Below are 12,457 nucleotides of genomic sequence, written 5' to 3'. Positions count from 1 at the left end.
AGCAAAGCAATAAAAAAGTGATGGAGATTGATATGATGAGAAAGAGACCCGAGGGCCATAGGTTTCACTAGTGGCTTCTCTCAAGAGCATAAGTATTCTACGGTGGGTGAACAAATTACTATTGAGCAATTGACAGAATTGAGCATAGTTATGAGAATATCTAGGTATGATCATGTATATAGGCATCACGTCCGAGACAAGTAGACCGACTCCTGCCAGCATCTACTACTATTACTCCACTCATCGACCGCTATCTAGCATGCATCTAGAGTATTAAGTTAAAAACAGAGTAATGCCTTAAGCAAGATGACATGATGTAGAGGGATAGTTTCATGCAATATGATAAAAACCCCATCTTGTTATCCTCGATGGCAACAATACAATACGTGCCTTGCTGCCCCTTCTGTCACTGGGAAAGGACACCGCAAGATTGAACCCAAAGCTAAGCACTTATCCCATGGCAAGAACAACCAATCTAGTAGGCCAAACCAAACTGATAATTCGAAGAGACTTGCAAAGATAACCAATCATACATAAAAGAATTCAGAGATGATTCAAATATTATTCATAGATAAACTGGATCATAAACCCACAATTCATCGGTCTCAACAAACACACCGCAAAAAGAAAATTACATCGAATATATCTCCACAAGAGAGGGGGAGAACATTGTATTGAGATCCAAAAAGAGAGAAGAAGCCATCTAGCTACTAACTATGGACCCGTAGGTTTCATTCCGTTTGGACTCCGTTTGATAGTCTGTTTCTCCGAAACACTGAAATAGGCAAAAAACAGCAATTCTGGGCTAGGCCTCCAGTTAATAGGTTAGTCCCAAAAATAATATAAAAGTGGAAAATAAAGCCCAATATAGTCCAAAACAGTAGATAATATATCATGGAGCAATCAAAAATTATAGATACGTTGGAGACGTATGACAGCCTGGTCTAGATGTTTTTTCAATTCATCCCCTCTAAACCCAGCTGACTGGAAGTTGGCATATATGTGTCTTAAACAAAACCTTTGAGGGGAATCAGGAAATACATCCTCTATTGCATTCAGCAGACCCTGTTCATTGATTTTGTATTGAGAACTAGTGCAAGGAAAATCATTACATGGTGCAAGGAAAGGCAGTTAAATCATGAAGGCAATGAAGTACCTTTTGCCTGTCTGACATAATTGTGTAGGGCCCAAACTTGTTGTCACTACCAATTACTGCCCTTAACTGTGTAAGAAACCAAGTCCAACTATCTGGCTCCTCCTTGTCAACAACACCAAATGCAATAGGGAAGATGTTGTTGTTGCCATCCCTCCCTGTTGCTGCCAGGATTTGCTGCCCAGTGCTTAGTTTGATGAAGCATCCATCAAGACCTGCATTTTAAGCCATTAGTAAGCAGCAACTATTATGCAATCCCTATTTAAGCACTATACAAACTAGATTTACCTATGAAAGGCCTGCAACCATTTAGGAACCCCTCCTTACAAGCAAACAGACAGTAAAACATGTAATGAAACCTTGGGGTAGGTGCTGGGTGGAGTTCAAATTCCTTTGTTGTCACAACACACCTACTACCAGGGTTTGTGTCCAAAACACACTACAGATAGTCTCTTAACCTGTAGTATTGTGTCTTGTGATCCCCTTGCACAACATCAACTGCCATCCTCCTTGCCCTATAGGCCAAACTTTTTGGAACATGTACTCCAAATTTCTTTTTTGTATAACTCAGTATAGTCTCAACACCTGCACCATGATTGGATCTAACAGTATCCTCAACAGCCTTTGCAACCCATTTCATGGTAACCTTTGTGTTCTCTCCACTTGCTCCACATGTGTGATCAAGATTCATCTTCTTGATGCTATAGGTTGACTCATGGGCAATCTTAGAAGCAGTAATATAAAACTCACAACCATGCTTTCTATCTAAGAACCAGGCTATGATCCTACTTGGATCATTCCTATGGTACTCAAAGTTCCTCAGTGTCCTAACATGGTAGTTTCTCAATGCTTCTCTGAACTCTACCACATTCAGAAAGCACAAATGAATCCTAAACTGTTCATGTGCATCAGGCCTAGAGGGATCATACCATATTCTCTCCTTCTTCTTCTTCTTCTTCTTCTTCAATTTTCTCTTCCTACCACAAGGCAACCTAGGTGCATCATCTTCTTCATCAGAAATGCCTTCATCACCTGGAAAGCAGTACTCATCAGCTTCTGGCACAAAATCTTCAAACTTTATGTGATCTGGCTCACTGTGTGATCTGCTTGTTGGGCCTTGTTTCCTCATAGGTATCAATTTCCATGCCACACCTTCCACATGATCTGAAGCTTCTTCTTCATCATCTTCTTCAGAACCAATTTGCTCCTGCCAAAACTCTGATGGTTCAGAAGCAGCCCAAAATAATGCTCAACCATCTCTTCCTCTTCCCTGTAGTGCTGACTGGAACCTTCACCACCTTCATCTTCTCCCCTAGCCTAAGACTTGTATGAAATAGTCTTCCCTCTGTAATCACCCCTGAAAAACTCAAAATCTGAAGAGGATTTATCCAACTCATTTGCAGCTTCATCTTCTGCTTCAATATTTTCAATTTCCACTGCCTCTTTTCCCTTGTTGAAATTACAGCTCTGTTGTGTGTTAAGATATGCTTGAACAGGCACAACTGGAGGCTGTGAAGAATTTGAGACAGGAAAAAGGACACCTTCTTGGGAAACACTACAAACAATGGGATCACCAACTTGACTCATTGGAATCTGCTCTTCAAGCAAGGTGTGGTCCATGTTTGCATCTGCTGTATTTGGGTCACTAGCCTCTCTCACTATTATGTTCAATACTTTCTTCTCAGCAAACAAATCAAGCATCTCCTCCACCTTCTCATCACTGTTCAAAACCTCAATCCCCTCCAGCCCCTTACCCTCATCCTTAACATATGACAGATAGGCATCCAACCCATAGCCCTCAAGTTCAATCAGTGCTAACAATAACAGGTAATTCATTTCTGATGAGGAAAACTTTCTTTCCATGTTATCTCTACCCTGAAAATGCAGCCTCAATTCCCATATTTCATCATCCAAACTATGCAAAAAAAGAAAGAACACATTCAGATTTCTTCAGATTTTGAAGTTAAAAAGTATGCAGCAGTTTCACTTGCACAACATATCATCCAAACCTAAACCCTAATTCATATATTGCTTACAATGTATACATAATAATATACCAAATAAACTAATTCATTAACAATCTAAGAAACAAATCCTAACCCTAGTTCATAAATATACTAAGAAAAATAATTAATACAATTCATAACTTACTCCACGCCACCAAGTGAGGAGGCCCACTGGTGCCCGCCTTCTGGATCCGTGTGGATGCATTTGGCCACTGCCCTGGCCGTGCGGAACACCGGTGAGATCTGGACCTCCTGCGTCGGTGGCCCAGGCGAGCGCTGGGTCGGGAAACTTGCGCTGCCTAGCCACTTGTTGACATCGGAGTGAGCACTGCCCTCGCCGCCGGCTGTCGCCCTAGGCTCTCCATCGTCCTTCTTCTTCGCCTCCGCCATCGTCGAGAGAGAGAGTGTCGGGGATATACCCCGCGGTGTAAACCAGCCGGAAGTTAACCCGGCCGGACTTGGCGGTTTATCTGAAGACCCCGCTGACACTTGGCGAGTTACTGGCAACCCGCCCTGACCTGGCGGTTTACAAGCAACCCACCTGGTCATTATGACTCAATGGTGATCCGGCGTGCGGGACAGACGGATGACAAGGCCCAAGGCCCATAAGGCCGGTTCACGTTTAACGGTGGGCCGGTTTAAGAGGAAAGGCAGGAGGAATATTATCTTACAAGGAGTTAAGACCTAGACTTGTATCCGGTTTGTATTAGAGATAGACTAGTCCTAATCCTAATAGGACTCTACATGTAACCCGCCCCTCCAACATATATAAGGAGGGGCAGGGCTCCTCAAAAGGGGACAAGTTCCACAAGTTGGACAAGTTAGGTTTAGACAATAGCTCTCAGTTGGTAGAGCACTCTTGTAACCGTGATCATCATCATCAATATCAATGAAGCAGGATGTAGGCTTTTACCTCCACCGTGAGGGGCCGAACCTGGGTAAAACATCGCGTCTCTCGTCCCGCTCAACCCCTCTCAAGCTATCACATAGATGCGTTGGCCTCGCGACTAAGTCCTGACACTAAAGACATCTGCCGTGACAATTCCACGACAGTTGGCGCCCACCGTGGGGCTAGCGCACGGTAGTGATGAGTTCTTGAAGGGATTTCTTCCAGGGATTGAGAAGCTTGCAATTTTTATGATGAGCCAGTTTGAAGGGATTTACATCAACTACAAAGATCACTAGCCCCGATTCAAGATCTATGAGATTTAGGGTTCAACAAGAAATTAGGGTTGCTGTATGCGCCGCCGCATCGTGCGCTCCGCCGGGTCCAAGACAAAGATTGCAGCACGGGTGATGTACCCACGGCGTTGCATGTAATCAAGACAGACAGAAATTTGGAGCCAATCGATCGGCTGGCTGCTGCCTCCGCGTCCTTTATGCAGCACTGGAGTTGAATCTTGTCCGACACGCGTGCAAGTCATCCGAGGCTACAGCCTAAACCGCCGAGTTCCGCTACTGCTCCACGCCACGAGTCAACCGCATGTTGCTGCCTTTTTTCCTTTTTTGCACGCCACGAGTCAGCTACGCATCAAGCGCGACCACTGGCGATAGCCACGTCGATTTTACTGTGCCGAGAGAAAAGAAAGGAAGAAAGGGATCGAGGTTTGTGCCGCTGAGTTAACACCTCCCCAGGGCGATTGGGGTCTGCCCCTTTCTTCCCCACGCACGCGACCTGCTCTCTCTATGGTTCCCTCTCCCACACGCCTCCTCAAGCGACCCCACCTCACGCTCCCGATGCTGCGCCGACACCTCCTCCCCTTCTCTCACGGCCTCTACGAGCATCCGCAAATCCTCCCTCTTCCCTAATCTCCTTCCTTTTGCCTCTCAATCACGAATCAGGATCCATGGAGGTGTCCGACAAGTGCTACTCGATCTGCTATAAGGCAGCGGCGGGGAACACCGGCCGTTGGTCTGCCTCTCGATGCTCATCCTCCGGGAGGCTGCGCGCGGAGCCTGCCGCTGAACTTCGCCTCCACATCGCCATGAAGGTGGGCTGTTCTCCCTTGGATGAGTTCTCTTGATGTTCTTCTCTTCTCTTACCTATTACTGATGCGCTTAGCGGTCGTCGATGTTGTGTGTTCATAGGTGGTTCTTCTTCTTCGCTGACCTGTTCATCCATCGCTCGTCTTGTTCGTCTCTCTGTTCTCCGGTCCTCGTCGTCGTCAAGGTACCGTTTCTGGTCTGCTTATGAGTGCTCATGGATGTGTGTGTGTGTGTGTGTGTTGATTTTTAATTTGTGCGTCTGTCAGTTCGTTCACGCTCGTGAGGTGTTTGTTCTTATGTCTCTTCGATTTTCCTTTCTTTCTTCTCTTGTATGAGATTTCAGAATCCCAGAACCCACATACATCAGCTGAAGTAAGATCTTAACATTTTTGACAGTGTTGACGCCCAGGATAATCGAGCATCTGACTTGACTTGTTGGTCAGTGACAGGGTTTGGTGACCATGCACTGAGATTCTCAACCACATTGCTAAGTTTGGTCGGCTCTTGTTTTGCTTCTTTGAGCTTTTAATTTGTGCCTCTGTCAGTTCGTTCAGGCTCATTAGGTGTTTGTTCCTGCTTCAATTTTCTTTTCTTTTTCCTCTTGTATGATTTTTGGAGCAAGGTTGGTCGGTCGGTTTTTCTTTTGCTTCTTTCAGATCTTGTAGAAATAATGATGCCAGTTTTACATGTGCTGCAACAGATAATGAGGTAGATAGATGACATGGCTGAAGCCAAAGTTCTGTGTGGGTATGACATAACAGAAAATGATAGAAGTCATTATAGGTATAACAGGGCACTTTTTTTAAAACTATAACTGAATGAACAGATCGACCAAACAATTAGGAACTGGATTCACACAGTAGAAGGAAGTAAACAGAAGGTACAGTTAAACTAAAAATAAAGGATTTCTACCAAAATTATGAGCAGCACTAACAATACTATGAACTGAATCAAAAGAGGAGAAGCAAATGTTCAGAAAATTCAGACAGAGCAGCAGAGGTTACAGGAATTCAGTTTTGAGTAATCAGAGTAGCATAGAAGAGTAAAAACTCATTGTTGCTGAATATAGAGTGTGCTTATCATGATTTACTTCCTCACAGAACTAAGCAGTGTGGTTGACTTACATTATGGTATGCTTCCTCAGGGATTGGCATCATCGGTTCATAATCAAGTTTGACTCGTTATCTAATCTGCTGGGCATATCGACTCTGCGGCTAAGGTGCGCTTCCCACTCTTTTTAACTTGTTTCGGTTGCTTGTGCTTGGATTGCGTCTGCTTATTCGCAGTTATTTTCGTTGTGCTATTTGTGATATTTGTGAGATGCCACATCTTTGATATGATCTCTTATAGCTAAGAAAAGGTAAAAAAACATCCTTTTGTCTTCCAACTCAACAATTATTTGACATTGCTAAAATAGAACCATTTTATTTTCCCTAACTATATCTTGACTATATAGGTCAAGACTGACTTGTTTTCGGCACACATGGTTCCCATTGCCTTATTATGAAACAAGGCATAAGCAGATACCAAAATTTAGGGTCGATCGATGGGTATGAAACACATATGTCAGTGAAGTAACTTTGGGAAAGCATGAACTCAAAAATTTAGGAGCACTTGACAGCGAGACGGAGTTAACTGAAAGTAATCTACAAACTTTGAGATTTCGATTTCTGCCTCTGTTACTTTGTTGATGCTCATGAAGCGTTTCTTGTTATGTCTGCTTCAATTTTCTTTTCTTTTTTCTGTTGTGTGATTTTCCAAGCAAGGTTGTTTGGTCGATTCTTGTTTTGCTTCTTTGAGCTTTTGGTTTCTGCCTCTGTGAATACGCTCATCAGGTGTTTCTTCTTATGTGTGCCAAGTCTGCTGTGCTAGATAGATGACATGCCTGCAGCACAAGTTATGTTGAAACCAAGTCTGCTGTGAATGATAAGCAAGGTTGTTTGGTCGGTTCTTGTTTTGCTTCTTTCAGATTTCGATTTGTGCCTCATGCTATCATTATCCCATCAGAGTAGGTACAAATCAGAGGAGGTTCAATCATGTTATCATTATGGTTTCTACTCCCTCCGTTCGGAATTACTTGTCGCAGAAATGGATGTATCTAGACGTATTTTAGTTCTAGATACATCCATTTTCGAGACAACTAATTCCGAACGGAGGGAGTATAATTTTATTATAGACGGATGCTTCTTTTCCCTTGTTTGTTCTATACAACAAAGTGCACTTCTGATTGATATTATTACATGTTATTAAAAGTGCAGATTGTAGTTTTGGTCACTCAAGTAAAATTGAGGGAGTCATTAACAGTAGGTGCTAATTGAGGTTGTACAAGGATATCTTCAGTTCTTGATAAAGCATAGTGCCATCTGTCTTCCCCCCCTTTTGTTCTGCCAGATCTGGTTCTTTTTAGTTTCTGTACTTGTTCTTGCTGTGGGGTTCTTGATGAGTCTCATACAGATTGATATGGTGTACATTTTTGCAAGTGTGTGTACAGTCTGAACAAGTGATTAGTATATGGCTGAGGCTGTAAATTCTCTTGGTTTTTACTTCTGGAGTTCAGCTAGATTCAGTTTTGCGGCGTTTAGTACACTGCTATTTGAGCAGGCCAGCAAAGAATTGCTTTACTGATTGTTGAGCTGTGCTGCACTTTTTCTTCACACGAAATGACCTCTTTGTTGATCCTTTTTCCCTGTTTTCTTGGAGAGTGCTGCCTTTGCAATGGTTTGACCATAAATTTGTTGTCTTGCGATAGCCAAATACTGAACTTCAGAGGGAGACATTCGCTGTTTTTCAGAATTTATGGAACTACAAAAAATAACTGGCTCAGCTTAATAATTCTGCTTACACCCCTGTTTGTAAAGACTTCTGTTTAGTACACGCTTGATACCTAGCAGTAGTACCCCTGTTTTGTTATTACTACCCCCGTTCCTAAATATAAGATGTTTTAGTAGTTCAGTTTTAACTGCCAAAACATCTTGTTTCTAGAAACAGAGGGTGTATTTGACTGCAAGATTTGATAGCAAAGCATAGCAGTAAGTGGTCCAAAGAAAGGACACCGCTTCTCTCAAACGATTTAAATGTCTACCTAACTTGCTTCTATGAATTTCCTGCTCTATTCTTGATATGTCTGATGGTTATATTAGCCCTGTAATCTACCGACGCATCGAAAATAATAGTTACTACAAGATCTTATCCCTGCTTACACATTTCTCAAAGAGATGATATAGGTGACACGATTATCTTGACAACATAGAGCATGTATGTTTGTTGTCGTTGTGCTTCTGTTCTGTCAACTGAGCGTGATAAATTCTCTCTGTTTGCAGCTTTCTCTCTTTTTTTCAATCTTTGCTCATATGGACACATCCTCTGCTAGCTCTTTAATTCCATTTAACTTAGAGCCTGTTCGGCAACACTCCACTCCTCTAATTTCTCAACTCCACTCCTTACTTCTCAACTCCCAACTCTACTTGCATATTTTAGAATTTTGCAAAACGTTCGGCACCCAACTCCAGCTCTTCTACGTGTGCGCATGGAGAAAAGGAATCGGGGCAAGCGGGGAGTACGAGAGATTTGTGGGTTTCTGTTTCCTATTTTTTCTCTCGAACCTGTAAGTGGCGTGTAAAAATTTGTACGAGCCATCGAGACGGAGCGCGCGGAGCGTCACTTTCTCGACTCCAGCGATTTGTACTACGGGCCGCTCCGCTCCGGATTATGAAATCTACGGAGTTGACTCGTTCGGTGCGGCTCAGCCGGCTCCCGTAGCGGAGTTGAGGAGCGGAGGGCTCCCGAACACCCCCTTAATCTCTATCTCCATTTAACTTGTTGATATAGTACCACCTCCATTACAAACCGTTCTTTTGATCTGCTGCTCTCCTTTATTTCTTTCCATTTTATCTTACTTCCAATAATTAATTTGAGGTTAAAATCCTGAAAGTTAGTGATGTAATGCACCAAAATTGGGGTAGTTTTTTTATTTATCACAAGAAATGAGTGCTACTATTATGCGTTTATTCTTGTTTTGTCATTATTCTACAATGATCAACCATGACTGTTCTTTCAAAGTGAGCTTCATTTCTCTATAGTCAACTCTTTAAATGGTATTCTTTTGAATATTTTCAGTGCCATGTTTACTTATTTTATACACTATACAGTGATGGTGAAAGACTTGAAGTAGATCATGCTAGCATTTTCCCAATGTGATGACTATGACCAATAGTTAGCCTGCACATCTTACTTTCAATGCCTTCGATCACACCGTCGCCACCTAAAAGGTATGCGCCCTCGCCCCCTTTTATTCTCTTGCCCTTTCCGCCTTGCTGGGAGAAGATGTATGTGTGTTCTGTTTTAGACAATGGTGTTCATGTAAGCGCGTTCACGCCATGTTCCCAAGTACTATGTTCTCTTTTATTTCTGGAATCGTGTCTATTCGCACAAGTACTATGCACACAGCAACACATGGTCTATACTGCTGCAAATTGTTCTACGTTAGCTTTGAATCTGTTAGTGAAGTTGTTATTGTATGGTAACGGTGTACTTTTATGGGCTGATTAATAGAATGGATCTGTATGTGCTATAGATAGCTAATCCTTTGCAACAATTTAATAAGATGCTGAAATCAAAGGCGTGGCCTCTATTTGATCAGCACGGTATGCTATAAAACCGAGAAGAAGAGAAGGAGGAGTATGGGTGTGATTTGCTTCTGTTTTCGTTATATAATTGTAGGCTCTGTTGGTACCAATTTTTTTTTCTGGTGTAAATTTTTGCTCTTGCGATTTGTCTCTTGTAATTATCTTGAATCCTACAGTCAGTTGCATTTTTGGTTCCTACAGTCAGTTGCATTTTTGGTACCAGGTGAGAGTTTGGTCCTGCAATTCGGTTCCTACAGTCAGTTGCATTTTTCTTGTATGAAATTAAAGTGTCGTAGTTTATCAATATCACCCAATTGGACCATCTGACATTTCATAAGCTTTATCAGTACTATGTTCTCCTTAGCTGTACTGCTGCTCCAACTGAAGGTTTGCTCTCAGTTTCAGATCTTCCTGAGTTATTCCAGAATCTATTATGCTCTTTTACATTGAATTCCTTGGGTTGAAACTGTGAGTTGTGCCTATTTTTAATTCTAAAATATATCTGCTCTGTCTAGAGAAGGTAGAACGACAAGGTTATTCAGATGTTTTACAGTATCTGATATGCCCCTTAATTAGTAAGGTTGGCTCACAAGCTTGGGTCCTGAGCCACAAGAACTCGAGAAAGGCATCATACATTCCTTTTTTTGCAAGGCACTGACAACTTCAGATACGATTGCCCATGGTGGGTTCTCCATTCGTAGGAGACATGCTGAAAAGTGTCTTCCTCTGCCAACTAGCATTGAGAACATGTTTTTTACTCCAGTTGATGTCTGCACAATTTCTGGCTTATTGAATTGTATGGTTGCTTTGCAGGACATGTCTCAGAACCCCCCATGTCAACAACTGGTAGCCAAAGATCTTCATGGAAATGAGTGGCATTTTCGTCACATTTTTTGTGGTGATTTTAGAATTTGAGTATTCAGCTTGAATACCCTTTGAACTTTCTGTCGTTCTGTTCTTATTGTTTTCGTATAGCGGTAGATGTCACAATTGAATGTTGAATTCTTATCACTGCAGAAAATTGCAGCATATAGTGATTCATTACTTCTTGAGTATGTTGAACTGTATCCCTGTCTTGTTCTATCTCATGCCTTCCGGTGTTTTGTGTTTCAGATGCTATCTTTGTATTTAAGTGTCATTTATTTAGTTCTTTCAAAATTTGTTGTCGCAACTTCTTACATCCAATGTCCATGTGTTATAAGATAGCAACAAAGCAAATGGAATGGGCGCTTGCCAACTTGGCGCCGCCTAACTTCCTCTCAAGAGGCGCCACCATTTAAGTACTTCTACATCTACAGCCGTGAAGGCACTGATCAGATCACGGATGAAAGCAATCCATTATATTAAATCAATATGGGTGTTTTGTATTTTCTCCGCGGTGTCTGGAGCCATCAGCAATCCGCTAGCCGTGTTCATCGAATCCTGGTCCTAGAAGGAAAGGAGGAGCACGACCCGGAGGAAATCACGGAGGTAGATTGGCCAGAACGACCACAACCCGGAAGGAGACACGGACGAGGACTACTCCACCGCCCGCGCCCCCGCTGCGCCTCCGGAACGGGCTGCCGGCGATTCGCCTATGCCGCCGCGCGTTGAGCCAGCGCGGCCGCCTCTGCCTCTGCCACCAGGTTGACCCCGTGGACGCGCCGCCGCTCCGGCAGTGCTCTGCCGAGCCTCCCTGCTCGGGCCTTGTTATGACCCGCCTCGCCTGCTGCGAGCCATCCCCGTTGCCTCGAGCCGCCACTGTGGGCTCGACGGCGCGCTGTCGTTCCTCATGGACATTGCTCCGCCTCTGCCTGTACAACCAGGAGGAGGATTGGGCCGTAGGGACTCGGACCCTGACGCCGATGCGGTCTCTGCTTCTGCTGCAGCTGCAATTACGCTTCGACCTGCCCGGTTCGCCCGCGCCGCCGACCCGCCAGTGCGCGCTGGCTGCTGTACTGCAACGTCGGCTCGCCCGCGGCCCCCCGGCTCGTCTCTGCCCCCGAACGTCTTCGCGTTGAACTGCTGTCAGTCGCCGTGGAGCGGCCCGCGCGGCCTCGAGCCGGCCGCGTCTGCCGCCTTGAGCCGGCCGCGCTGCCTTTCTACCACTACGATTATGTCCCGCTCTGGCCTGTGAGTGGGGAGTGGTTGGAATGGATAAAGAAACTGCCTGGCCGGTTGTTAAAAAATAAAGGGGGCGCATGCTACCGTCCGAAGTCCATCAATCGTTGCTGTTGAATCTAATGGAGATTATTCACAAACACTGAATACGGATCATCCGTCGTGTGCACAAATCAGGTGATGTTTGTCTAAGTTATTTTGTTGATATATATTGTTTTTATAAAGGGAACGATTACTTTCGACCGTATATTTTGATATGCAGGACAATTATTCACTACAAATGTGATTTATACCACGGTATAGAGCACGGGATGATAATGTTCTGCCCGGCGATAGTCCGTGACGTATTACCCGTCGAATGGACGCGCACAAGTCGCCGCCCTTGCGGCCCGGTCTACATCGACTTGTCGGGACCGTGCTCGCGATTGACTTGCCGTCCGACGCCGCCTCTGCGGACCCGGTTTACATCGACTTGCCGGGATCGTTTTTTCTCGCTGTTCAATGGACGTGCACAAAGCCGCCGCCTCTGCGGACCCGGCCTACATCAACATACCGGGCCACACCTGTCTGCATGAGCTGTTTATTGA

General features: G+C 44.1%; 1 long non-coding RNA gene across 5 annotated transcripts; it reads left to right on the top strand.

Annotated features, from left to right (window-relative positions):
• Positions 1–4,785: 4,785 nt before the first annotated feature.
• On the top strand, positions 4,786–10,882 carry LOC125546330. Of its 5 annotated transcripts, none has more exons than XR_007300600.1 (5): positions 4,786–5,150; positions 5,248–5,329; positions 6,290–6,364; positions 9,262–10,452; positions 10,584–10,825. It is a non-coding gene; the product is annotated as an uncharacterized LOC125546330 (long non-coding RNA). The 5 variants fall into 5 exon arrangements; XR_007300603.1 differs by adding an exon at positions 5,542–5,641 and having other exon boundaries at positions 4,787–5,150; positions 9,294–10,882; XR_007300602.1 differs by adding an exon at positions 5,542–5,641 and having other exon boundaries at positions 4,787–5,150; positions 9,262–10,882.
• The last annotated feature ends 1,575 nt before the right edge of the window (positions 10,883–12,457 follow it).

Source organism: Triticum urartu, chromosome 3, assembly GCF_003073215.2.
Source record: "Triticum urartu cultivar G1812 chromosome 3, Tu2.1, whole genome shotgun sequence".
Lineage (NCBI taxonomy): Eukaryota > Viridiplantae > Streptophyta > Magnoliopsida > Poales > Poaceae > Triticum > Triticum urartu.
Note: the sequence above shows the minus strand (reverse complement) of the source record. Positions and strands in the feature narration are given on the sequence as shown.